The sequence below is a fragment of the Salvelinus fontinalis genome, chromosome 29 (genome assembly GCF_029448725.1).
Source record: "Salvelinus fontinalis isolate EN_2023a chromosome 29, ASM2944872v1, whole genome shotgun sequence".
In the NCBI taxonomy this organism is placed as follows: Eukaryota; Metazoa; Chordata; class Actinopteri; order Salmoniformes; family Salmonidae; genus Salvelinus; species Salvelinus fontinalis.
The window spans coordinates 25,758,152-25,782,637 of record NC_074693.1 but is presented as its reverse complement, the minus strand read 5'-3'; the positions used below and the strand labels follow the sequence as shown (position 1 = coordinate 25,782,637).

The following is a 24,486-nucleotide window of genomic DNA, read 5'->3' as shown; positions in this document are numbered from 1 at the left end:
AATCTTGAAGCGTAGCTTCCGATTGGTCGGACCAGCGTTGAATGGTTCTCGTCACTGGTACATCCTGTTTAAGTTTCTGCCTATAAGACGGTAGGAGCAAGATGGCATTGTGGTCGGATTTGCCGAAGGGTGGGCGGGGGATGGCTTTGTATATATCACGGACGTTAGAGTAGCAGTGGTCGAGGGTATTGCCCATGCGTGTAACGCAATCAATATGCTGGTAGAATTTAGGTAGCCTTGTTCTCAAATTTGCTCTGTTAAAATCCCCAGCCACAATAAATGCAGCCTCAGGATATATGTTTCCAGTTTGCATAGAGTCCAGTGAAGTTCCTTGATGGCCGTCTTGGTGTCTGCTTGAGGGGGAATGTACACAGCTGTGACTATAACTGACGAGAATTCTCTTGGTAGGAAAATGGCCGGCATTTGATTGTAAGGAATTCTAGGTCGAGTGAGCAGAAGGACTTGAGTTCCTGTAAGTTGTTATGATTACACCATGAGTCGTTAATCATGAAGCATACACCCCCGCCCTTCCTCTTCCCTGAGAGGTGTATCTCTGTCGGCGCGATGCATGGAGAAGCCCGGTGGCTGAACCAATTCCGACAACATATCCCGAGATTTGCGTATAATAGCATTTCCATCGACATTTCTTGCATAATTATTTTTACTGACACAAAAAGATCCCACCTTTGTTTTATCGACATTTGGAAAGTTTACCGAAAAAAAATTCTGTTTCCATCAGGTCTGTTATGATATTTTTATCCGACATGTACTTTCACCGTATAAAAATGTTGGATGGAAACCTGGTTATAGAAATAACCAATATCCAAAATGACAATGAATTTCTCCTTTATCCTTAAAGCAGGGTCAATATCAGGTAATAGAAATGTCTAGAAGCGAATAATGAAGACATACTAATTTACCTCGACCTGACCAACATGTGTTTGTGTTTGTTTAGGTAAACACTGTGTCCAATTAAAGGCTTGGGGACTGCTGGGAAGATTTGTATCAACAATATATGGTGATTTATCTTCTGAAATTAAATCGGTAACCCTTGACCCTCCCTTGACAAATGAAAAGGGGAGACCTGTGATTTACAGTGTCAAGGAAGGACCTTTCCTTTGGCTTATGGGAGGGCTACAGCATATCCCAACTCACAGCCTCACAGCACATCTGCCTGTCAGCGTACTGTCACCTAGCGCTCACATCCCCCATTATATAAACCCACCTGGAAGAACAAACACACTCACACTCACACACACACACCCATTATCACCATAGCAACACCCCCACCCCCTGCACACACAGCATGTGTAATGTGTAGAGAGCATTTCGGTCATTTCTATGCACTCTCTGAGAAGCAATGTGACTACTCCCTGGTCACCTGACAGGATGCATGCCCATGTAAGGAGAGAGGACGTCGAGGCATTCTTAAAGGAGCAGTCACACCATAACCCATCCTGACCCTCTCCTGTTGTCTTAAAGGAGCAGTCACACCAAAACCCATCCTGATCCTCTCCTGTTGTCTTAAAGCAGCAGTCACACCAAAACCCATCCTGATCCTCTCCTGTTGACTTAAAGGAGCAGTCACACCAAAACTCATCCTGATCCTCTCCTGCTGTCTTAAAGGAGCAGTCACACCAAAACCCATCCTATTCCTCTCCTGTTGACTTAAAGGAGCAGTCACACCAAAACCCATCCTGATCCTCTCCTGCTGTCCTAAAGGAGCAGTCACACCAAAACCCATCCTGATTCTCTCCTGCTGTCCTAAAGGAGCAGTCACACCATAACCCATCCATATCCTCTCCTGTTGTCTTAAAGTAGCAGTCATACCAAAACTCATCCTGATCCTCTCCTGCTGTCTTAACTTCTCTAGGGTAGGGGGCAGCATTTTCACGTTTGGATGAAAAGCATACCCAAATTCAACTGCCAGCTACTCATCCCCAGAAGATAATATATGCATAGTGTTAGTAGATTTGGATAGAAAACACTCTGAAGTTTCTAAAACTGTTTGAATCATGTCTGTAAGTATAACAGAACTTATTTAGCAGGCGAAACCCAGAGGACAAACCATTCAGATTTTTTTTATTTTTAGGTCACTCTCTTTTCAATGAGTTTTCATTGGGAAACCAGCGACCTTATTTCTAAGCGACCTGCTTGCAGTTCCTACGGCTTCCACTGGATGTCAACATTCCTGAGAAATTGGTTGAGGTTATTCCTTTGTGTAATGAAGAAGTACAGCCATCTTGACCTGTCACTCGACGTGTCAGGTTTGTTAGAGGCACGAGACCAGAAAGCTAGCTACAGTTGGTTTTAATCCTGTATTGAACACAGATCATCCCGTCTTCAATTGTATCGATTATTAACGTTAAAAAATACCTAAAGTTGTATTACAAAAGTAGTTTGAAATTTTTTGGCAAAGTTTACAGGTGACCTTTGAGATATTTTGTCGTCACGTTTGAGCAAGTTGGAACCTGTGCTTTTCTGGATCAAACACGCTAAATAAATGGACATTTTGGATATATATCGACAGAATTAATCGAACAAAAGGACCATTTGTGATGTTTATGGGACATATTGGAGTGCCAACAACAGAAGCTCGTCAAAGGTAAGGCATGATTTATATTTTTATTTCTGCGTTATGTGTCGCGCCTGCAGGGTTGAAATATGCGTATCTCTCTTTGTTTACAATGGTGCTTTCCTCAGATAATAGCATCGTATGCTTTCGCCAAAAAGCCTATTTGAATTCTTAAATGTTGGCTGGATTCACAACCAGTGTAGCTTTAATTTGGTATATTTCATGTGTGATTTAATGAAAGTTTGATTTTATAGTAATTATCATAGTAATTTAATCATAGTAATAGTAATTTAATTTGGCGCTCTGCATTTTCTCAGGCTTTTTGCCAAGTGAGACAGTAGCGTCCCGTCTAAACTCAGATTTTTGGATATAAATATGAACTTTACCAAACAAAACATACATGTATTGTGTAACATGAAGTCCTATGAGTGTCATCTGATGAAGATCATCAAAGGTTAGTGATTCATTTTATCTCTATTTCTGCTTTTTGTTACTGCTCTCTTTGGCTGAAAAAATGGCTGTCTTTTTCTGTGACTTGGCTCATACCTAACATACCTAACATCGTTTGGTGTGCTTTCGTCGTAAAGCCTTTTTGAAATCGGACACTTTGGCTGGATTTACAACAAGTTTATCTTTAAAATGGTGTAAAATACTTGTATGCTTGAGGAATTTAAATTATGGGATTTCTGTTGTTTTGAATTTGGTGCCCTGCAGTTTCACTGGCTGTTGACGAGGTGGGACGCTACCGTCCCACATACCCTAGAGAAGTTAAAGGAGCAGTCACACCATAACCCATCCGTATCCACTCTTGTTATCTTAAAGGGGAATTTCACCATGGGGAATCTGGGCTTGTTTGAGGCATTTCTAGGACAGTGAGATGTGTTTCACACATAGTTGCCCAGGAGGAAGGCAGTTCAGGGCTTCGCGCACTGAATGATACACCCTAAAATCTAAAAATACATCTAAAATCTAAAAATACATGTAGTCCTGCTTTGTAGCATTTCGCGATGGCTCTATGTTCTACTGATCGTAATAAAACATTTTTGTGGGTGTCGATATGGTTGTCCTTGTTCGATAGAGCCATTGGACTTCTTTCATCGATGTTGCTATCGGCGGATTCATTGCTAAATATACAAGCAGACACAATTTTCCAGTTGCTGAAAGACTACAACTTGTGTTGCTCTGGCCCCCGTCCCTCCCTCAAGGCAGGCTTTATTTAAAAGGAGGCAGACACTAACAACAATCCTTTGGGCACAACTGAAATTGGTGATATTCGACCATACATGTTTCAACTGGAATATAGCAAATAGGATTCGATACAAAAGGTTGGATTTAGCTAACGCTAGAAGCTCAGCTACAGCCAATGCCAGCACCAAGAGGGCAGATAACAAATACGATACCTAGCTAAGTAAGTTATGTGTCCTGCAAAGCACCGAGCTAACTTTAGTTTATCTCCTGAAACCCATATTGTGTATTGCTGTTACAGTGGGGTGAAATAAAATTATTTTTCTGTTTGCTAATTTAGCTAGCTAAACAACTACCAGTAGCCATATATATGACACAAATATATATTTTGTATCAATTGTAAAACCTATTCTCTTTTTAGTCATAGGTATGGCTAGCTACTAAACAGCAAGCTACAACTTTACAACCAGCCACCTAAAGCTAGGTTTACCAGCAAACATTAGTACATGACTGCAGTTGGCTAGCTATTTAGCCTGGTGCCTGCTAACTTGTTATTTTTTATATATTTTTAAACTTTATTTAACTAGGCAAGTCAGTGAAGAACAAATTCTTATTTACAATGACGGCCTACACCGCCCAAACCCAGACGACGCTGGGCCAATTGTGCACCGCCCTATGGGACTCCCAATCACGGCCAGTTGTGATACAGCCTGGATTCGAACCAGGGTGTCTGTAGTGATGCCTCTAGCACTGAGATGCAGTGCCTTAGACCGCTGCACCACTTGCCTCGCATTTGTAACTTGTTAGCAAACGTGTCGCATCAGCAACTGTAAGTAATTTACTAGTTGGCTATGTAACAAAATTGACGAGGGTTGACATTGGTTATGATTATGACCTTGGATGCATTTCAATAAAAAAAAGTATTGGCATGATGCAAGATACGATTCCAAACAGATATTGCATAGCATTGCATAGCCATATACAGCTAAGTTTACAAGCAAACAGTGAGGAGAAACAATAATACAACAATTTACTATTGTAAATCTCTAAAACTGAAGCTGGTTTTACTTAAAAAAATAAAAAATATTTGCCTAAGCATGCCTGATAGACATGGCTGTAGGTAGATACTGTCTAAAGGTTGAAGGTTATGCCCTATTTATTTTTATTAGGCTAGATATTGTTGTATGTTCAACTAGTCTACCCTAATGTTGATGTTATGCTGGCATGGTTCAACTGTTGTTCAAAGTATAATTTTGCTTGTTTTTTGTCTTACACATAATACCGTGTGGTGCCTGGGCTTCTTCCTGGACTGGATTATAGATACAGAAACAAAATTCCTTTGCCTGCGTGTGCCATTGTAGCATAAAAAACTGAACCAGGTTAGTTACAACTGGGGTTGGAGCAAAAACATACAGGAGGATAGCTCTCCGGGAACAGGGTTGGAGACCCCATGTTGTACATGGTCTTAGGCCAGGAATTCCCAAACTCGGTCCTGGGGATCCCAAGGGGTGCACGTTTAGATTTTTGCCATAGCACTACACAGCTGATCATCAAACTTTGATTATTTGAGTCAGCTGTGTAGTGCTAGGGCAAAAACTAAAATGTGCACCCCTTGGGGTCCCTAGGACCGAGTTTGGGAATCACTGTCTTATGTTGAGCCACACTGGCTGCGTTTACACAGTCAGCCCAATTCTGATCTTTTTTACACTAATTGGTCTTAATCACATCAAATCTTTTCCAATTTGTGAAAAAATAGCAGAATTGGGCTGCCTGTGTAAACGCAGAATAAGTCCTTTATCCGGCTTCGGTACACTGGCAATGGTGGGCTGGGGAAGCTGGGACTCTTTATGCTTATGGCGATGGTCTTTTCCGGTCTGCAGTGAACGGCCAGCTGGATAAGACTCGGACGAAAGTGTTGTAGGGCTTCTTAACCACCAACTGTTTTGTCCTCTTGCAGAATATTTGCTGGTACTGCATGTCTCCTGGAAAGACATGGTTGTGTTCTTAGCATTTTACACTTTTTGCGGAAGGGACGTAGGGCAACACGCCTTTGTTGGTAAAGGTGTCAACCGAATGGGACCGGATAGCGTATTGTTTAGGGACAATGTGGGGGACATTGGGAGCTGCTTTTGAGAGGAAAGATCAGTCAACAAAGTGAATGGGCTAAAGAAGGTGTGAACAGTCTTAGGAAGACAGCTCTTACACAGTATGAATGGTTGTGTATGGGAGATTGAGGAGAAATGGCACCCCAATCCCTCTCATACACAACAATGCATGTACTGTCTAAGCACAACCCTGCACAACCAAAAAAACCTTCCTCATCTCAAAGTACTGTCTGTAAACCTTCCCCAGCCCATTGACTTTGACATATCATTCTTGTCAATAGCAGTCAGCTTGTGTTTTATAGATAAGGGTGGAATAGATAGCTACCAAATTGAGACTCGTATTTGGTAACATTAGCTAGTTTACGTTAGCTAACATCAGTCGGAGATAGAACATGTTTACTCTGCTGAAGGTAGCTAGCAGTCTAACAGTGACTACCATGGCATAGGCGAAATTGATTGACAGTGTGTATACCAAAAGATAGCTCCATGATTTAGCTAATGGCTTTCAGTGTTCAATACAGGACTGTAACGTTAGCTTGCTAACTTACCCATCTAGGCAAGCAAGCTAGCTGACGCTAGGTTAACTCTAATTGAGAATCTTTTGTTTTGACAGATTTTTTTTAATGGTATCCCATCACTTCTCCGCTGTCGTCGAAATGGATTTCCCATCATTTCAGCCTGAAAATTCCTCTGATAATCTTTGGTCACTGCATCATTCGTGATAGGCGCAACGCAAGCAACTGGCAGAATCTCTGTTAATTGGGTGTGAATCTCTGGAAAGTTCATTTCCGCGCTTGTTTGTAATTAGCACAGAACACCACACAGGCATGATGACAACCATTAGTGAGAAACAAATCTTTTCAAAAATATCTTGCCTAGAGAAGTTCTGAAATTATTGTGTGTTGGTCGTTCTAAGTAAACAACGCCATTATTCAAGTTTGTGGACACGCCCCCTCTAACTACCGGGTGGTGTCAGGATTTGCTATGAATGCCAGACTTAGTGGTTCACTATGAGCAGACGAATACACAGGGGCACTTCCTGATTCTATCAGTGAAATGAAAATGTGCTAGTTGTAGCTTGTGGTTTGGATAATGTTGATGTTTATGATAAAACATAATGTTGTTAATATAGTAATGACTATATGCCATGGCAGAGCCAGGGTGAAACTCCCCTTTAATTAACTGCAGGGAACCTTGGAGATGGCTAGAGGCACAGGTCTGTCTCTCTCAGGATGAATCTCTACATCAGCACACTATCCACCTGTTTCCTCAGAAGAAGAAAAAGGATATAGCAAAACATCATATCTCAATATAGCAAGACATCATTTTCCCAGCAATATGAAAAAGAACAACCATACAGCAAATATTGTCAACATGGTCAATAGGAATGTATCCAGAGGAATTGACATAAGACATACAATTGATCAATGGTCAAAACTCTGACCTGTGGTGGTATGACACAAACACACACACACACACACACACACACACACACACACACACACACACACACACACACACACACACACACACACACACACACACACACACACACACACACACACACACACACACACACACACACACACACACACACACACACAAAGAGACTCTGCACTGAACCAGAATATAACCTGCCAAGGAGCCTACAGTTTGCTCTACCAGAAACACAGAGACAGGAAACAAAGGCTCCACGGCTGTGACTCCTATTAATAGGCCCCAGTGGCAGAGAACAGCTGCTCCACCAACACAGCACATCCAACTGATAGAATAATGATAGAGGGAGAGAGAGAGCAAGTGAAAGGGAGGGGATAAGAGAAAGAGAGAGAGGGGGGTAAGAATAAGAGCAAGAGAGAGAGAGAGAGAGATGGAAGAAAACATGAGGAAAAGGGCAAGTCAAAAGAATAGTGTAGGTAAGGTATAGTGTTGGAGGGGTGTTGGATAGGTAAGGTGTAGTGTTGGAGGGGTGTTGAAGACGGTAAGGTATAGTGGTGGAGGGGTGTTGGATAGGGTAAGGTATAGTGGAGGAGGGGTGTTGGATAGGTAAGGTGTAGTGGTGGAGGGGTGTTGGATAGGTAAGGTGTAGTGGTGGAGGGGTGTTGGATAGATAAGGTGTAGTGGTGGAGGGGTGTTGGATAGGGTAAGGTATAGTGGTGGAGGGGTGTTGGATAGGTAAGGTGTAGTGGTGGAGGGGTATTGGATAGATAAAGTGTAGTGGTGGAGTGGTGTTGGATAGGTAAGGTGTAGTGGTGGAGGGGTGTTGGATAGGTAAGGTATAGTGGTGGAGGGGTGTTGGATAGGGTAAGGTGTATTGGTGGAGGGGTGTTGGATAGGGTAAGGTATAGTGGTGGAGGGGTGTTGGATAGGTAAGGTGTAGTGTTGGAGGGGTGTTGGAGACGGTAAGTTATAGTGGTGGAGGGGTGTTGGATAGGGTAAGGTATAGTGGAGGAGGGGTGTTGGATAGGTAAGGTGTAGTGGTGGAGGGGTGTTGGATAGGTAAGGTATAGTGGTGGAGGGGTGTTGGATAGGGTAAGGTATAGTGGTGAAGGGGTGTTGGATAGGGTAAGGTATAGTGGTGGAGGGGTGTTGGAGATGGTAAGGTATAGTGGTGGAGGGGTGTTGGATAGGTAAGGTGTAGTGTTGGAGGGGTGTTGGAGACGGTAAGGTATAGTGGTGAAGGGGTGTTGGATAGGGTAAGGTATAGTGGTGGAGGGGTGTTGGAGACGGTAAGGTATAGTGGTGGAGGGGTGTTGGATAGGTAAGATGTAGTGTTGGAGGGGTGTTGGAGACGGTAAGGTGTAGTGGTGGAGGGGTGTTGGATAGGGTAAGGTATAGTGGTGGAGGGGTGTTGGATAGATAAGGTATAGTGGTGGAGGGATGTTGGATAGGGTAATGTATAGCGGTGGAGGGGTGTTGGATAGGTTAAGGTATAGTGGTGGAGGGGTGTTGGATAGGGTAAGGTATAGTGGTGGAGGGGTGCTGGATAGGTTAAGGTATAGTGGTGGAGGGATGTTGGATAGGGTAAGGTATAGTGGTGGAGGGGTGTTGGATAGGTTAAGGTATAGTGGTGGAGGGGTGTTGGATAGGTTAAGGTATAGTGGTGGAGGGGTGTTGGATAGGGTAAGGTATAGTGGTGGAGGGGTGTTGGATAGGGTAAGGTATAGTGGTGGAGGGGTGCTGGATAGGGTAAGGTATAGTGGTGGAGGGGTGTTGGATAGGGTAAGGTATAGTGGTGGAGGGGTGTTGGATAGATAAGGTGTAGTGGTGGAGGGGTGTTGGATAGGTTAAGGTATAGTGGTGGAGGGGTGTTGGATAGGTAAGGTATAGTGGTGGAGGGGTGTTGGATAGGTAAGGTGTAGTGGTGGAGGGGTGTTGGATAGGTAATGTGTAGTGGTGGAGGGGTGTTGGATAGGTAATGTGTAGTGGTGGAGGGGTGTTGGATAGGTAATGTGTAGTGGTGGAGGGGTGTTGGATAGGGTAAGGTGTAGTGGTGGAGGGGTGTGGGATAGGTAAGGTGTAGTGGTGGAGGGGTGTTGGATAGGTAAGGTGTAGTGGTGGAGGGGTGTTGGATAGGGTAAGGTGTAGTGGTGGAGGGGTGTCGGATAGGTAAGGTGTAGTGGTGGAGGGGTGTTGGAAAGGTAAGGTGTAGTGGTGGAGGGGTGTTGGATAGGGTAAGGTATAGTGGTGGAGAGGTGTTGCATTGGTAAGGTATAGTGGTGGAGGGGTGTTGGATAGGTAAGGTATAGTGGTGGAGGGGTGTTGGATAGGTAAGGTGTAGTGGTGGAGGGGTGTTGGATAGGGTAAGGTATAGTGGTGGAGGGGTGTTGGATAGGTTAAGGTATAGTGGTGGAGGGGTGTTGGATAGATAAGGTGTAGTGGTGGAGGGGTGTTGGATAGGTTAAGGTATAGTGGTGGAGGGGTGTTGGATAGGTAAGGTATAGTGGTGGAGGGGTGTTGGATAGGTAAGGTATAGTGGTGGGGGGGTGTTGGATAGGTAAGGTATAGTGGTGGAGGGGTGTTGGATAGGTAAGGTGTAGTGGTGGAGGGGTGTTGGATAGGGTAAGGTATAGTGGTGGAGGGGTGTTGGATAGGTAATGTGTAGTGGTGGAGGGGTGTTGGATAGGTAATGTGTAGTGGTGGAGGGGTGTTGGATAGGTAATGTGTAGTGGTGGAGGGGTGTTGGATAGATAAGGTGTAGTGGTGGAGGGGTGTGGGATAGGTAAGGTGTAGTGGTGGAGGGGTGTTGGATAGGTAAGGTGTAGTGGTGGAGGGGTGTTGGATAGGGTAATGTGTAGTGGTGGAGGGGTGTCGGATAGGTAAGGTGTAGTGGTGGAGGGGTGTTGGAAAGGTAAGGTGTAGTGGTGGAGGGGTGTTGGATAGGGTAAGGTATAGTGGTGGAGAGGTGTTGGATAGGTAAGGTATAGTGGTGGAGGGGTGTTGGATAGGTAAGGTATAGTGGTGGAGGGGTGTTGGATAGGTAAGGTGTAGTGGTGGAGGGGTGTTGGATAGGGTAAGGTATAATGGTGGAGGGGTGTTGGATAGGTTAAGGTATAGTGGTGGAGGGGTGTTGGATAGATAAGGTGTAGTGGTGGAGGGGTGTTGGATAGGTTAAGGTATAGTGGTGGAGGGGTGTTGGATAGGTAAGGTATAGTGGTGGAGGGGTGTTGGATAGATAAGGTGTAGTGGTGGAGGGGTGTTGGATAGGTTAAGGTATAGTGGTGGAGGGGTGTTGGATAGGTAAGGTATAGTGGTGGAGGGGTGGTGGATAGGTAAGGTATAGTGGTGGAGGGGTGTGGGATAGGTAAGGTATAGTGGTGGAGGGGTGTTGGATAGGTGAAGGTATAGTGGTGGAGGGGTGTTGGATAGGTGAAGGTATAGTGGTGGAGGGGTGTTGGATAGGTAAGGTATAGTGGTGGAGGGGTGTTGGATAGGTAAGGTGTAGAGGTGGAGGGGTGTTGGATAGATAAGGTGTAGTGGTAGAGGGTTGTTGGATAGGTAAGGTATAGTGGTGGAGGGGTGTTGGATAGGTAAGGTGTAGTGGTGGAGGGGTGTTGGATAGGTAAGGTGTAGTGTTGGAGGGGTGTTGGATAGGTAATGTTTAGTGGTGGAGGGGTGTTGGATAGGGTAAGGTGTAGTGGTGGAGGGGTGTTGGATAGGGTAAGGTATAGTGGTGGAGGGGTGTTGGATAGGGTAATGTTTAGTGGTGGAGGGGTGTTGGATAGGGTAAGGTGTAGTGGTGGAGGGGTGTTGGATAGGTAAGGTGTAGTGGTGGAGGGGTGTTGGATAGGGTAAGGTGTAGTGGTGGAGGGGTGTTGGATAGGGTAAGGTATAGTGGTGGAGGGGTGTTGGATAGGGTAAGGTGTAGTGGTGGAGGGGTGTTGGATAGGTAAGGTGTAGTGGTGGAGAGGTGTTGGATAGATAAGGTATAGTGGTGGAGGGTTGTTGGATAGGTAAGGTGTAGTGGTGGAGGGGTGTTGGATAGATAAGGTGTAGTGGTGGAGGGGTGTTGGATAGGGTAAGGTATAGTGGTGGAGGGGTGTTGGATAGGTAAGGTGTAGTGGTGGAGGGGTATTGGATAGATAAAGTGTAGTGGTGGAGTGGTGTTGGATAGGTAAGGTGTAGTGGTGGAGGGGTGTTGGATAGGTAAGGTATAGTGGTGGAGGGGTGTTGGATAGGGTAAGGTGTATTGGTGGAGGGGTGTTGGATAGGGTAAGGTATAGTGGTGGAGGGGTGTTGGATAGGTAAGGTGTAGTGTTGGAGGGGTGTTGGAGACGGTAAGTTATAGTGGTGGAGGGGTGTTGGATAGGGTAAGGTATAGTGGAGGAGGGGTGTTGGATAGGTAAGGTGTAGTGGTGGAGGGGTGTTGGATAGGTAAGGTATAGTGGTGGAGGGGTGTTGGATAGGGTAAGGTGTAGTGGTGGAGGGGTGTTGGATAGGGTAAGGTATAGTGGTGAAGGGGTGTTGGATAGGGTAAGGTATAGTGGTGGAGGGGTGTTGGAGATGGTAAGGTATAGTGGTGGAGGGGTGTTGGATAGGTAAGGTGTAGTGTTGGAGGGGTGTTGGAGACGGTAAGGTATAGTGGTGAAGGGGTGTTGGATAGGGTAAGGTATAGTGGTGGAGGGGTGTTGGAGACGGTAAGGTATAGTGGTGGAGGGGTGTTGGATAGGTAAGATGTAGTGTTGGAGGGGTGTTGGAGACGGTAAGGTGTAGTGGTGGAGGGGTGTTGGATAGGGTAAGGTATAGTGGTGGAGGGGTGTTGGATAGATAAGGTATAGTGGTGGAGGGATGTTGGATAGGGTAATGTATAGCGGTGGAGGGGTGTTGGATAGGTTAAGGTATAGTGGTGGAGGGGTGTTGGATAGGGTAAGGTATAGTGGTGGAGGGGTGCTGGATAGGTTAAGGTATAGTGGTGGAGGGATGTTGGATAGGGTAAGGTATAGTGGTGGAGGGGTGTTGGATAGGTTAAGGTATAGTGGTGGAGGGGTGTTGGATAGGTTAAGGTATAGTGGTGGAGGGGTGTTGGATAGGGTAAGGTATAGTGGTGGAGGGGTGTTGGATAGGGTAAGGTATAGTGGTGGAGGGGTGCTGGATAGGGTAAGGTATAGTGGTGGAGGGGTGTTGGATAGGGTAAGGTATAGTGGTGGAGGGGTGTTGGATAGATAAGGTGTAGTGGTGGAGGGGTGTTGGATAGGTTAAGGTATAGTGGTGGAGGGGTGTTGGATAGGGTAAGGTGTATTGGTGGAGGGGTGTTGGATAGGGTAAGGTATAGTGGTGGAGGGGTGTTGGATAGGGTAAGGTATAGTGGTGGAGGGGTGTTGGATAGATAAGGTGTAGTGGTGGAGGGGTGTTGGATAGGTTAAGGTATAGTGGTGGAGGGGTGTTGGATAGGTAAGGTATAGTGGTGGAGGGGTGTTGGATAGGTAAGGTGTAGTGGTGGAGGGGTGTTGGATAGGTAATGTGTAGTGGTGGAGGGGTGTTGGATAGGTAATGTGTAGTGGTGGAGGGGTGTTGGATAGGTAATGTGTAGTGGTGGAGGGGTGTTGGATAGGGTAAGGTGTAGTGGTGGAGGGGTGTGGGATAGGTAAGGTGTAGTGGTGGAGGGGTGTTGGATAGGTAAGGTGTAGTGGTGGAGGGGTGTTGGATAGGGTAAGGTGTAGTGGTGGAGGGGTGTCGGATAGGTAAGGTGTAGTGGTGGAGGGGTGTTGGAAAGGTAAGGTGTAGTGGTGGAGGGGTGTTGGATAGGGTAAGGTATAGTGGTGGAGAGGTGTTGCATTGGTAAGGTATAGTGGTGGAGGGGTGTTGGATAGGTAAGGTATAGTGGTGGAGGGGTGTTGGATAGGTAAGGTGTAGTGGTGGAGGGGTGTTGGATAGGGTAAGGTATAGTGGTGGAGGGGTGTTGGATAGGTTAAGGTATAGTGGTGGAGGGGTGTTGGATAGATAAGGTGTAGTGGTGGAGGGGTGTTGGATAGGTTAAGGTATAGTGGTGGAGGGGTGTTGGATAGGTAAGGTATAGTGGTGGAGGGGTGTTGGATAGGTAAGGTATAGTGGTGGAGGGGTGTTGGATAGGTAAGGTATAGTGGTGGAGGGGTGTTGGATAGGTAAGGTGTAGTGGTGGAGGGGTGTTGGATAGGGTAAGGTATAGTGGTGGAGGGGTGTTGGATAGGTAATGTGTAGTGGTGGAGGGGTGTTGGATAGGTAATGTGTAGTGGTGGAGGGGTGTTGGATAGGTAATGTGTAGTGGTGGAGGGGTGTTGGATAGATAAGGTGTAGTGGTGGAGGGGTGTGGGATAGGTAAGGTGTAGTGGTGGAGGGGTGTTGGATAGGTAAGGTGTAGTGGTGGAGGGGTGTTGGATAGGGTAATGTGTAGTGGTGGAGGGGTGTCGGATAGGTAAGGTGTAGTGGTGGAGGGGTGTTGGAAAGGTAAGGTGTAGTGGTGGAGGGGTGTTGGATAGGGTAAGGTATAGTGGTGGAGAGGTGTTGGATAGGTAAGGTATAGTGGTGGAGGGGTGTTGGATAGGTAAGGTATAGTGGTGGAGGGGTGTTGGATAGGTAAGGTGTAGTGGTGGAGGGGTGTTGGATAGGGTAAGGTATAGTGGTGGAGGGGTGTTGGATAGGTTAAGGTATAGTGGTGGAGGGGTGTTGGATAGATAAGGTGTAGTGGTGGAGGGGTGTTGGATAGGTTAAGGTATAGTGGTGGAGGGGTGTTGGATAGGTAAGGTATAGTGGTGGAGGGGTGTTGGATAGGTAAGGTATAGTGGTGGAGGGGTGTTGGATAGGTAAGGTATAGTGGTGGAGGGGTGGTGGATAGGTAAGGTATAGTGGTGGAGGGGTGTGGGATAGGTAAGGTATAGTGGTGGAGGGGTGTTGGATAGGTGAAGGTATAGTGGTGGAGGGGTGTTGGATAGGTGAAGGTATAGTGGTGGAGGGGTGTTGGATAGGTAAGGTATAGTGGTGGAGGGGTGTTGGATAGGTAAGGTGTAGAGGTGGAGGGGTGTTGGATAGATAAGGTGTAGTGGTAGAGGGTTGTTGGATAGGTAAGGTATAGTGGTGGAGGGGTGTTGGATAGGTAAGGTGTAGTGGTGGAGGGGTGTTGGATAGGTAAGGTGTAGTGTTGGAGGGGTGTTGGATAGGTAATGTTTAGTGGTGGAGGGGTGTTGGATAGGGTAAGGTGTAGTGGTGGAGGGGTGTTGGATAGGGTAAGGTATAGTGGTGGAGGGGTGTTGGATAGGGTAATGTTTAGTGGTGGAGGGGTGTTGGATAGGGTAAGGTGTAGTGGTGGAGGGGTGTTGGATAGGTAAGGTGTAGTGGTGGAGGGGTGTTGGATAGGGTAAGGTGTAGTGGTGGAGGGGTGTTGGATAGGGTAAGGTATAGTGGTGGAGGGGTGTTGGATAGGGTAAGGTGTAGTGGTGGAGGGGTGTTGGATAGGTAAGGTGTAGTGGTGGAGAGGTGTTGGATAGATAAGGTATAGTGGTGGAGGGGTGTTGGATAGGTAAGGTGTAGTGGTGGAGGGGTGTTGGATAGGGTAAGGTGTAGTGGTGGAGGGGTGTTGGATAGGGTAAGGTATAGTGGTGGAGGGGTGTTGGATAGGGTAAGGTGTAGTGGTGGAGGGGTGTTGGATAGGTAAGGTGTAGTGGTGGAGAGGTGTTGGATAGATAAGGTATAGTGGTGGAGGGGTGTTGGATAGGTAAGGTGTAGTGGTGGAGGGGTGTTGGATAGGTAAGTTATAGTGGTGGAGCGGTGTGGGATAGGTAATGTGTAGTGGTGGAGGGGTGTTGGATAGGTAATGTGTAGTGGTGGAGGGGTGTTGGATAGGTAATGTGTAGTGGTGGAGGGGTGTTGGATAGGTAATGTGTAGTGGTGGAGGGGTGTTGGATAGATAAGGTGTAGTGGTGGAGGGGTGTGGGATAGGTAAGGTGTAGTGGTGGAGGGGTGTTGGATAGGGTAAGGTATAGTGGTGGAGGGGTGTTGGATAGGTAATGTGTAGTGGTGGAGGGGTGTTGGATAGGTAATGTGTAGTGGTGGAGGGGTGTTGGATAGGTAATGTGTAGTGGTGGAGGGGTGTTGGATAGATAAGGTGTAGTGGTGGAGGGGTGTGGGATAGGTAAGGTGTAGTGGTGGAGGGGTGTTGGATAGGTAAGGTGTAGTGGTGGAGGGGTGTTGGATAGGGTAATGTGTAGTGGTGGAGGGGTGTCGGATAGGTAAGGTGTAGTGGTGGAGGGGTGTTGGAAAGGTAAGGTATAGTGGTGGAGGGGTGTTGGATAGGGTAAGGTATAGTGGTGGAGGGGTGTTGGATAGATAAGGTGTAGTGGTGGAGGGGTGTTGGATAGGGTAAGGTATAGTGGTGGAGAGGTGTTGGATAGGTAAGGTATAGTGGTGGAGGGGTGTTGGATAGGTAAGGTATAGTGGTGGAGGGGTGTTGGATAGGTAAGGTGTAGTGGTGGAGGGGTGTTGGATAGGGTAAGGTATAGTGGTGGAGGGGTGTTGGATAGGTTAAGGTATAGTGGTGGAGGGGTGTTGGATAGATAAGGTGTAGTGGTGGAGGGGTGTTGGATAGGTTAAGGTATAGTGGTGGAGGGGTGTTGGATAGGTAAGGTATAGTGGTGGAGGGGTGTTGGATAGGTAAGGTATAGTGGTGGAGGGGTGTTGGATAGGTAAGGTATAGTGGTGGAGGGGTGGTGGATAGGTAAGGTATAGTGGTGGAGGGGTGTGGGATAGGTAAGGTGTAGTGTTGGAGGGGTGTTGGATAGGTAAGGTATAGTGGTGGAGGGGTGTTGGATAGGGTAATGTGTAGTGGTGGAGGGGTGTTGGATAGGGTAAGGTGTAGTGGTGGAGGGGTGTTGGATAGATAAGGTGTAGTGGTGGAGGGGTGTGGGATAGGTAAGGTGTAGTGGTGGAGGGGTGTTGGATAGGTAAGGTGTAGTGGTGGAGGGGTGTTGGATAGGTTAAGGTATAGTGGTGGAGAGGTGTTGGATAGGTAAGGTGTAGTGGTGGAGGGGTGTTGGATAGGGTAAGGTATAGTGGTGGAGGGGTGTTGGATAGATAAGGTATAGTGGTGGAGGGATGTTGGATAGGGTAAGGTATAGTGGTGGAGGGGTGTTGGATAGGGTAAGTTATAGTGGTGGAGGGGTGTTGGATAGGGTAAGGTATAGTGGTGGAGGGGTGTTGGATAGGGTAAGGTATAGTGGTGGAGGGGTGTTGGATAGGTTAAGGTATAGTGGTGGAGGGGTGTTGGATAGGTAAGGTGTAGTGGTGGAGGGGTGTTGGATAGGTAAGGTGTAGTGGTGGAGGGGTGTTGGATAGATAAGGTATAGTGGTGGAGGGGTGTTGGATAGATAAGGTATAGTGGTGGAGGGGTGTTGGATAGGGTAAGGTATAGTGGTGGAGGGGTGTTGGATAGGGTAAGGTATAGTGGTGGAGGGGTGTTGGATAGGGTAAGGTGTAGTGGTGGAGGTGTGTTGGATAGATAAGGTGTAGTGGTGGAGGGGTGTGGGATAGGTAAGGTGTAGTGGTGGAGGGGTGTTGGATAGGTAAGGTGTAGTGGTGGAGGGGTGTTGGATAGGTTAAGGTATAGTGGTGGAGAGGTGTTGGATAGGTAAGGTGTAGTGGTGGAGGGGTGTTGGATAGGGTAAGGTATAGTGGTGGAGGGGTGTTGGATAGATAAGGTATAGTGGTGGAGGGATGTTGGATAGGGTAAGGTATAGTGGTGGAGGGGTGTTGGATAGGGTAAGTTATAGTGGTGGAGGGGTGTTGGATAGGGTAAGGTATAGTGGTGGAGGGGTGTTGGATAGGGTAAGGTATAGTGGTGGAGGGGTGTTGGATAGGTTAAGGTATAGTGGTGGAGGGGTGTTGGATAGGTAAGGTGTAGTGGTGGAGGGGTGTTGGATAGGTAAGGTGTAGTGGTGGAGGGGTGTTGGATAGGGTAAGGTGTAGTGGTGGAGGGGTGTCGGATAGGTAAGGTGTAGTGGTGGAGGGGTGTTGGAAAGGTAAGGTGTAGTGGTGGAGGGGTGTTGGATAGGGTAAGGTATAGTGGTGGAGAGGTGTTGCATTGGTAAGGTATAGTGGTGGAGGGGTGTTGGATAGGTAAGGTATAGTGGTGGAGGGGTGTTGGATAGGTAAGGTGTAGTGGTGGAGGGGTGTTGGATAGGGTAAGGTATAGTGGTGGAGGGGTGTTGGATAGGTTAAGGTATAGTGGTGGAGGGGTGTTGGATAGATAAGGTGTAGTGGTGGAGGGGTGTTGGATAGGTTAAGGTATAGTGGTGGAGGGGTGTTGGATAGGTAAGGTATAGTGGTGGAGGGGTGTTGGATAGGTAAGGTATAGTGGTGGAGGGGTGTTGGATAGGTAAGGTATAGTGGTGGAGGGGTGTTGGATAGGTAAGGTGTAGTGGTGGAGGGGTGTTGGATAGGGTAAGGTATAGTGGTGGAGGGGTGTTGGATAGGTAATGTGTAGTGGTGGAGGGGTGTTGGATAGGTAATGTGTAGTGGTGGAGGGGTGTTGGATAGGTAATGTGTAGTGGTGGAGGGGTGTTGGATAGATAAGGTGTAGTGGTGGAGGGGTGTGGGATAGGTAAGGTGTAGTGGTGGAGGGGTGTTGGATAGGTAAGGTGTAGTGGTGGAGGGGTGTTGGATAGGGTAATGTGTAGTGGTGGAGGGGTGTCGGATAGGTAAGGTGTAGTGGTGGAGGGGTGTTGGAAAGGTAAGGTGTAGTGGTGGAGGGGTGTTGGATAGGGTAAGGTATAGTGGTGGAGAGGTGTTGGATAGGTAAGGTATAGTGGTGGAGGGGTGTTGGATAGGTAAGGTATAGTGGTGGAGGGGTGTTGGATAGGTAAGGTGTAGTGGTGGAGGGGTGTTGGATAGGGTAAGGTATAGTGGTGGAGGGGTGTTGGATAGGTTAAGGTATAGTGGTGGAGGGGTGTTGGATAGATAAGGTGTAGTGGTGGAGGGGTGTTGGATAGGTTAAGGTATAGTGGTGGAGGGGTGTTGGATAGGTAAGGTATAGTGGTGGAGGGGTGTTGGATAGGTAAGGTATAGTGGTGGAGGGGTGTTGGATAGGTAAGGTATAGTGGTGGAGGGGTGGTGGATAGGTAAGGTATAGTGGTGGAGGGGTGTGGGATAGGTAAGGTATAGTGGTGGAGGGGTGTTGGATAGGTGAAGGTATAGTGGTGGAGGGGTGTTGGATAGGTGAAGGTATAGTGGTGGAGGGGTGTTGGATAGGTAAGGTATAGTGGTGGAGGGGTGTTGGATAGGTAAGGTGTAGAGGTGGAGGGGTGTTGGATAGATAAGGTGTAGTGGTAGAGGGTTGTTGGATAGGTAAGGTATAGTGGTGGAGGGGTGTTGGATAGGTAAGGTGTAGTGGTGGAGGGGTGTTGGATAGGTAAGGTGTAGTGTTGGAGGGGTGTTGGATAGGTAATGTTTAGTGGTGGAGGGGTGTTGGATAGGGTAAGGTGTAGTGGTGGAGGGGTGTTGGATAGGGTAAGGTATAGTGGTGGAGGGGTGTTGGATAGGGTAATGTTTAGTGGTGGAGGGGTGTTGGATAGGGTAAGGTGTAGTGGTGGAGGGGTGTTGGATAGGTAAGGTGTAGTGGTGGAGGGGTGTTGGATAGGGTAAGGTGTAGTGGTGGAGGGGTGTTGGATAGGGTAAGGTATAGTGGTGGAGGGGTGTTGGATAGGGTAAGGTGTAGTGGTGGAGGGGTGTTGGATAGGTAAGGTGTAGTGGTGGAGAGGTGTTGGATAGATAAGGTATAGTGGTGGAGGGGTGTTGGATAGGTAAGGTGTAGTGGTGGAGGGGTGTTGGATAGGGTAAGGTGTAGTGGTGGAGGGGTGTTGGATAGGGTAAGGTATAGTGGTGGAGGGGTGTTGGATAGGGTAAGGTGTAGTGGTGGAGGGGTGTTGGATAGGTAAGGTGTAGTGGTGGAGGGGTGTTGGATAGGGTAAGGTGTAGTGGTGGAGGGGTGTTGGATAGGGTAAGGTATAGTGGTGGAGGGGTGTTGGATAGGGTAATGTTTAGTGGTGGAGGGGTGTTGGATAGGGTAAGGTGTAGTGGTGGAGGGGTGTTGGATAGGTAAGGTGTAGTGGTGGAGGGGTGTTGGATAGGGTAAGGTGTAGTGGTGGAGGGGTGTTGGATAGGGTAAGGTATAGTGGTGGAGGGGTGTTGGATAGGGTAAGGTGTAGTGGTGGAGGGGTGTTGGATAGGTAAGGTGTAGTGGTGGAGAGGTGTTGGATAGATAAGGTATAGTGGTGGAGGGGTGTTGGATAGGTAAGGTGTAGTGGTGGAGGGGTGTTGGATAGGGTAAGGTGTAGTGGTGGAGGGGTGTTGGATAGGGTAAGGTATAGTGGTGGAGGGGTGTTGGATAGGGTAAGGTGTAGTGGTGGAGGGGTGTTGGATAGGTAAGGTGTAGTGGTGGAGAGGTGTTGGATAGATAAGGTATAGTGGTGGAGGGGTGTTGGATAGGTAAGGTGTAGTGGTGGAGGGGTGTTGGATAGGTAAGTTATAGTGGTGGAGCGGTGTGGGATAGGTAATGTGTAGTGGTGGAGGGGTGTTGGATAGGTAATGTGTAGTGGTGGAGGGGTGTTGGATAGGTAATGTGTAGTGGTGGAGGGGTGTTGGATAGGTAATGTGTAGTGGTGGAGGGGTGTTGGATAGATAAGGTGTAGTGGTGGAGGGGTGTGGGATAGGTAAGGTGTAGTGGTGGAGGGGTGTTGGATAGGGTAAGGTATAGTGGTGGAGGGGTGTTGGATAGGTAATGTGTAGTGGTGGAGGGGTGTTGGATAGGTAATGTGTAGTGGTGGAGGGGTGTTGGATAGGTAATGTGTAGTGGTGGAGGGGTGTTGGATAGATAAGGTGTAGTGGTGGAGGGGTGTGGGATAGGTAAGGTGTAGTGGTGGAGGGGTGTTGGATAGGTAAGGTGTAGTGGTGGAGGGGTGTTGGATAGGGTAATGTGTAGTGGTGGAGGGGTGTCGGATAGGTAAGGTGTAGTGGTGGAGGGGTGTTGGAAAGGTAAGGTATAGTGGTGGAGGGGTGTTGGATAGGGTAAGGTATAGTGGTGGAGGGGTGTTGGATAGATAAGGTGTAGTGGTGGAGGGGTGTTGGATAGGGTAAGGTATAGTGGTGGAGAGGTGTTGGATAGGTAAGGTATAGTGGTGGAGGGGTGTTGGATAGGTAAGGTATAGTGGTGGAGGGGTGTTGGATAGGTAAGGTGTAGTGGTGGAGGGGTGTTGGATAGGGTAAGGTATAGTGGTGGAGGGGTGTTGGATAGGTTAAGGTATAGTGGTGGAGGGGTGTTGGATAGATAAGGTGTAGTGGTGGAGGGGTGTTGGATAGGTTAAGGTATAGTGGTGGAGGGGTGTTGGATAGGTAAGGTATAGTGGTGGAGGGGTGTTGGATAGGTAAGGTATAGTGGTGGAGGGGTGTTGGATAGGTAAGGTATAGTGGTGGAGGGGTGGTGGATAGGTAAGGTATAGTGGTGGAGGGGTGTGGGATAGGTAAGGTGTAGTGTTGGAGGGGTGTTGGATAGGTAAGGTATAGTGGTGGAGGGGTGTTGGATAGGGTAATGTGTAGTGGTGGAGGGGTGTTGGATAGGGTAAGGTGTAGTGGTGGAGGGGTGTTGGATAGATAAGGTGTAGTGGTGGAGGGGTGTGGGATAGGTAAGGTGTAGTGGTGGAGGGGTGTTGGATAGGTAAGGTGTAGTGGTGGAGGGGTGTTGGATAGGTTAAGGTATAGTGGTGGAGAGGTGTTGGATAGGTAAGGTGTAGTGGTGGAGGGGTGTTGGATAGGGTAAGGTATAGTGGTGGAGGGGTGTTGGATAGATAAGGTATAGTGGTGGAGGGATGTTGGATAGGGTAAGGTATAGTGGTGGAGGGGTGTTGGATAGGGTAAGTTATAGTGGTGGAGGGGTGTTGGATAGGGTAAGGTATAGTGGTGGAGGGGTGTTGGATAGGGTAAGGTATAGTGGTGGAGGGGTGTTGGATAGGTTAAGGTATAGTGGTGGAGGGGTGTTGGATAGGTAAGGTGTAGTGGTGGAGGGGTGTTGGATAGGTAAGGTGTAGTGGTGGAGGGGTGTTGGATAGATAAGGTATAGTGGTGGAGGGGTGTTGGATAGATAAGGTATAGTGGTGGAGGGGTGTTGGATAGGGTAAGGTATAGTGGTGGAGGGGTGTTGGATAGGGTAAGGTATAGTGGTGGAGGGGTGTTGGATAGGGTAAGGTGTAGTGGTGGAGGTGTGTTGGATAGATAAGGTGTAGTGGTGGAGGGGTGTGGGATAGGTAAGGTGTAGTGGTGGAGGGGTGTTGGATAGGTAAGGTGTAGTGGTGGAGGGGTGTTGGATAGGTTAAGGTATAGTGGTGGAGAGGTGTTGGATAGGTAAGGTGTAGTGGTGGAGGGGTGTTGGATAGGGTAAGGTATAGTGGTGGAGGGGTGTTGGATAGATAAGGTATAGTGGTGGAGGGATGTTGGATAGGGTAAGGTATAGTGGTGGAGGGGTGTTGGATAGGGTAAGTTATAGTGGTGGAGGGGTGTTGGATAGGGTAAGGTATAGTGGTGGAGGGGTGTTGGATAGGGTAAGGTATAGTGGTGGAGGGGTGTTGGATAGGTTAAGGTATAGTGGTGGAGGGGTGTTGGATAGGTAAGGTGTAGTGGTGGAGGGGTGTTGGATAGGTAAGGTGTAGTGGTGGAGGGGTGTTGGATAGATAAGGTATAGTGGTGGAGGGGTGTTGGATAGATAAGGTATAGTGGTGGAGGGGTGTTGGATAGGGTAAGGTATAGTGGTGGAGGGGTGTTGGATAGGGTAAGGTATAGTGGTGGAGGGGTGTTGGATACGTAAGGTTTAGTGGTGGAGTGGTGTTGGATTGGTAAGGTGTAGTGGTGGAGGGGTGTTGGATAGGGTAAGGTATAGTGGTGGAGGGGTGTTGGATAGATAAGGTATAGTGGTGGAGGGGTGTTGGATAGGGTAAGGTGTAGTGGTGGAGGGGTGTTGGATAGCTAAGGTATAGTGGTGGAGGGGTGTTGGATAGAGAAGGTGTAGTGGTGGAGGGGTGTTGGATAGGTAAGGTATAGTGATGGAGGGGTGTTGGATAGGTAAGGTATAGTGGTGGAGGGGTGTTGGATAGGGTAAGGTATAGTGTTGAAGGGTGTTGGATAGGTAAGGTGTAGTGGTGGAGGGGTGTTGGATAGGGTAAGGTGTAGTGGTGGAGGGGTGTGGGATAGGTAAGGTATAGTGGTGGAGGGGTGTTGGATAGGGTAAGGTATAGTGTTGGAGAGGTGTTGGATAGGTAAGGTATAGTGGTGGAGGGGTGTTGGATAGGGTAAGGTGTAGGGGTGGAGGTGTGTTGGATAGGTAAGGTATAGTGGTGGAGGGGTGTTGGATAGATAAGGTGTAGTGGTGGAGGGGTGTTGGATAGGGTAAGGTATATTGTTGGAGGGTGTTGGATAGGTAAGGTATAGTGGTGGAGGGGTGTTGGATAGGGTAAGGTATAGTGGTGGAGGGGTGTTGGATAGGGTAAGGTATAGTGTTGAAGGGTGTTGGATAGGTAAGGTGTAGTGGTGGAGGGGTGTTGGATAGGGTAAGGTGTAGTGGTGGAGGGGTGTGGGATAGGTAAGGTATAGTGGTGGAGGGGTGTTGGATAGGGTAAGGTGTAGTGGTGGAGGGGTGTGGGATAGGTAAGGTATAGTGGTGGAGGGGTGTTGGATAGGTAAGGTATAGTGGTGGAGGGGTGTTGGATAGGTAAGGTGTAGTGGTGGAGGGGTGTTGGATAGGGTAAGGTATATTGTTGGAGGGTGTTGGATAGGTAAGGTATAGTGGTGGAGGGGTGTTGGATAGGGTAAGGTATAGTGGTGGAGGGGTGTTGGATAGGGTAAGGTATAGTGTTGAAGGGTGTTGGATAGGTAAGGTGTAGTGGTGGAGGGGTGTTGGATAGGGTAAGGTGTAGTGGTGGAGGGGTGTGGGATAGGTAAGGTATAGTGGTGGAGGGGTGTTGGATAGGGTAAGGTGTAGTGGTGGAGGGGTGTGGGATAGGTAAGGTATAGTGGTGGAGGGGTGTTGGATAGGTAAGGTATAGTGGTGGAGGGGTGTTGGATAGGTAAGGTGTAGTGGTGGAGGGGTGTTGGATAGGTAAGGTGTAGTGGTGGAGGGGTGTTGGATAGGGTACGGTATAGTGGTGGAGGGGTGTTGGATAGGGTAAGGTATAGTGGTGGAGGGGTGTTGGATAGGTAAGGTGTAGTGGTGGAGGGGTGTTGGATAGGGTAAGGTATAGTGGTGGAGGGGTGTTGGATAGGGTAAGGTTAGTGGTGGAGGGGTGTTGGATAGGGTAAGGTATAGTGGTGGAGGGGTGTTGGATAGGTAAGGTATAGTGGTGGAGGGGTGTTGGATAGGGTAAGGTGTAGTGTTGGAGGGGTGTTGGATAGGTAAGGTATAGTGGTGGAGGGGTGTTGGATAGGTAAGGTGTAGTGGTGGAGGGGTGTTGGATAGGGTAAGGTATAGTGGTGGAGGGGTGTTGGATAGGGTAAGGTATTGTGGTGGAGGGGTGTTGGATAGGTAAGGTATAGTGGTGGAGGGGTGTTGGATAGGTAAGGTGTAGTGGTGGAGGGGTGTTGGATAGGTTAAGGTATAGTGGTGGAGGGGTGTTGGATAGGTAAGGTATAGTGGTGGAGGGGTGTTGGATAGATAAGGTGTAGTGGTGGAGGGGTGTTGGAAAGATAAGGTATAGTGGTGGAGGGGTGTTGGATAGGTAAGGTATAGTGGTGGAGGGGTGTTGGATAGGGTAAGGTATAGTGGTGGAGGGGTGTTGGATAGGGTAAGGTTAGTGGTGGAGGGGTGTTGGATAGGTAAGGTATTGTGGTGGAGGGGTGTTGGATAGGTAAGGTATAGTGGTGGAGGGGTGTTGGATAGGTAAGGTGTAGTGGTGGAGGGGTGTTGGATAGGTAAGGTGTAGTGGTGGAGGGGTGTTGGATAGATAAGGTATAGTGGTGGAGGGGTGTTGGATAGATAAGGTGTAGTGGTGGAGGGGTGTTGGATAGGGTAAGGTGTAGTGGTGGAGGGGTGTTGGATAGATAAGGTATAGTGGTGGAGGGGTGTTGGATAGGGTAAGGTATAGTGGTGGAGGGGTGTTGGATAGGGTAAGGTATAGTGGT

General features: G+C 48.1%; 1 protein-coding gene and 3 long non-coding RNA genes across 5 annotated transcripts in view; 3 read left to right on the top strand and 1 right to left on the bottom strand.

Annotated features, from left to right (window-relative positions):
- The window catches only part of LOC129827700 (disks large homolog 3-like), a 149,506-nt gene that overhangs the window by 98,998 nt on the left and 26,022 nt on the right, over positions 1-24,486 (bottom strand). The window lies entirely within an intron of this gene.
- On the top strand, positions 8,179-9,335 carry LOC129827702 (uncharacterized). The gene is made up of 3 exons (XR_008755211.1): positions 8,179-8,236; positions 8,662-8,726; positions 8,958-9,335. It is a non-coding gene; the product is annotated as an uncharacterized LOC129827702 (long non-coding RNA).
- On the top strand, positions 16,080-16,727 carry LOC129827704 (uncharacterized). The gene is made up of 3 exons (XR_008755213.1): positions 16,080-16,133; positions 16,329-16,409; positions 16,671-16,727. It is a non-coding gene; the product is annotated as an uncharacterized LOC129827704 (long non-coding RNA).
- LOC129827703 (uncharacterized) lies at positions 20,843-21,490 on the top strand. Its single transcript, XR_008755212.1, has 3 exons — positions 20,843-20,896; positions 21,092-21,172; positions 21,434-21,490. It is a non-coding gene; the product is annotated as an uncharacterized LOC129827703 (long non-coding RNA).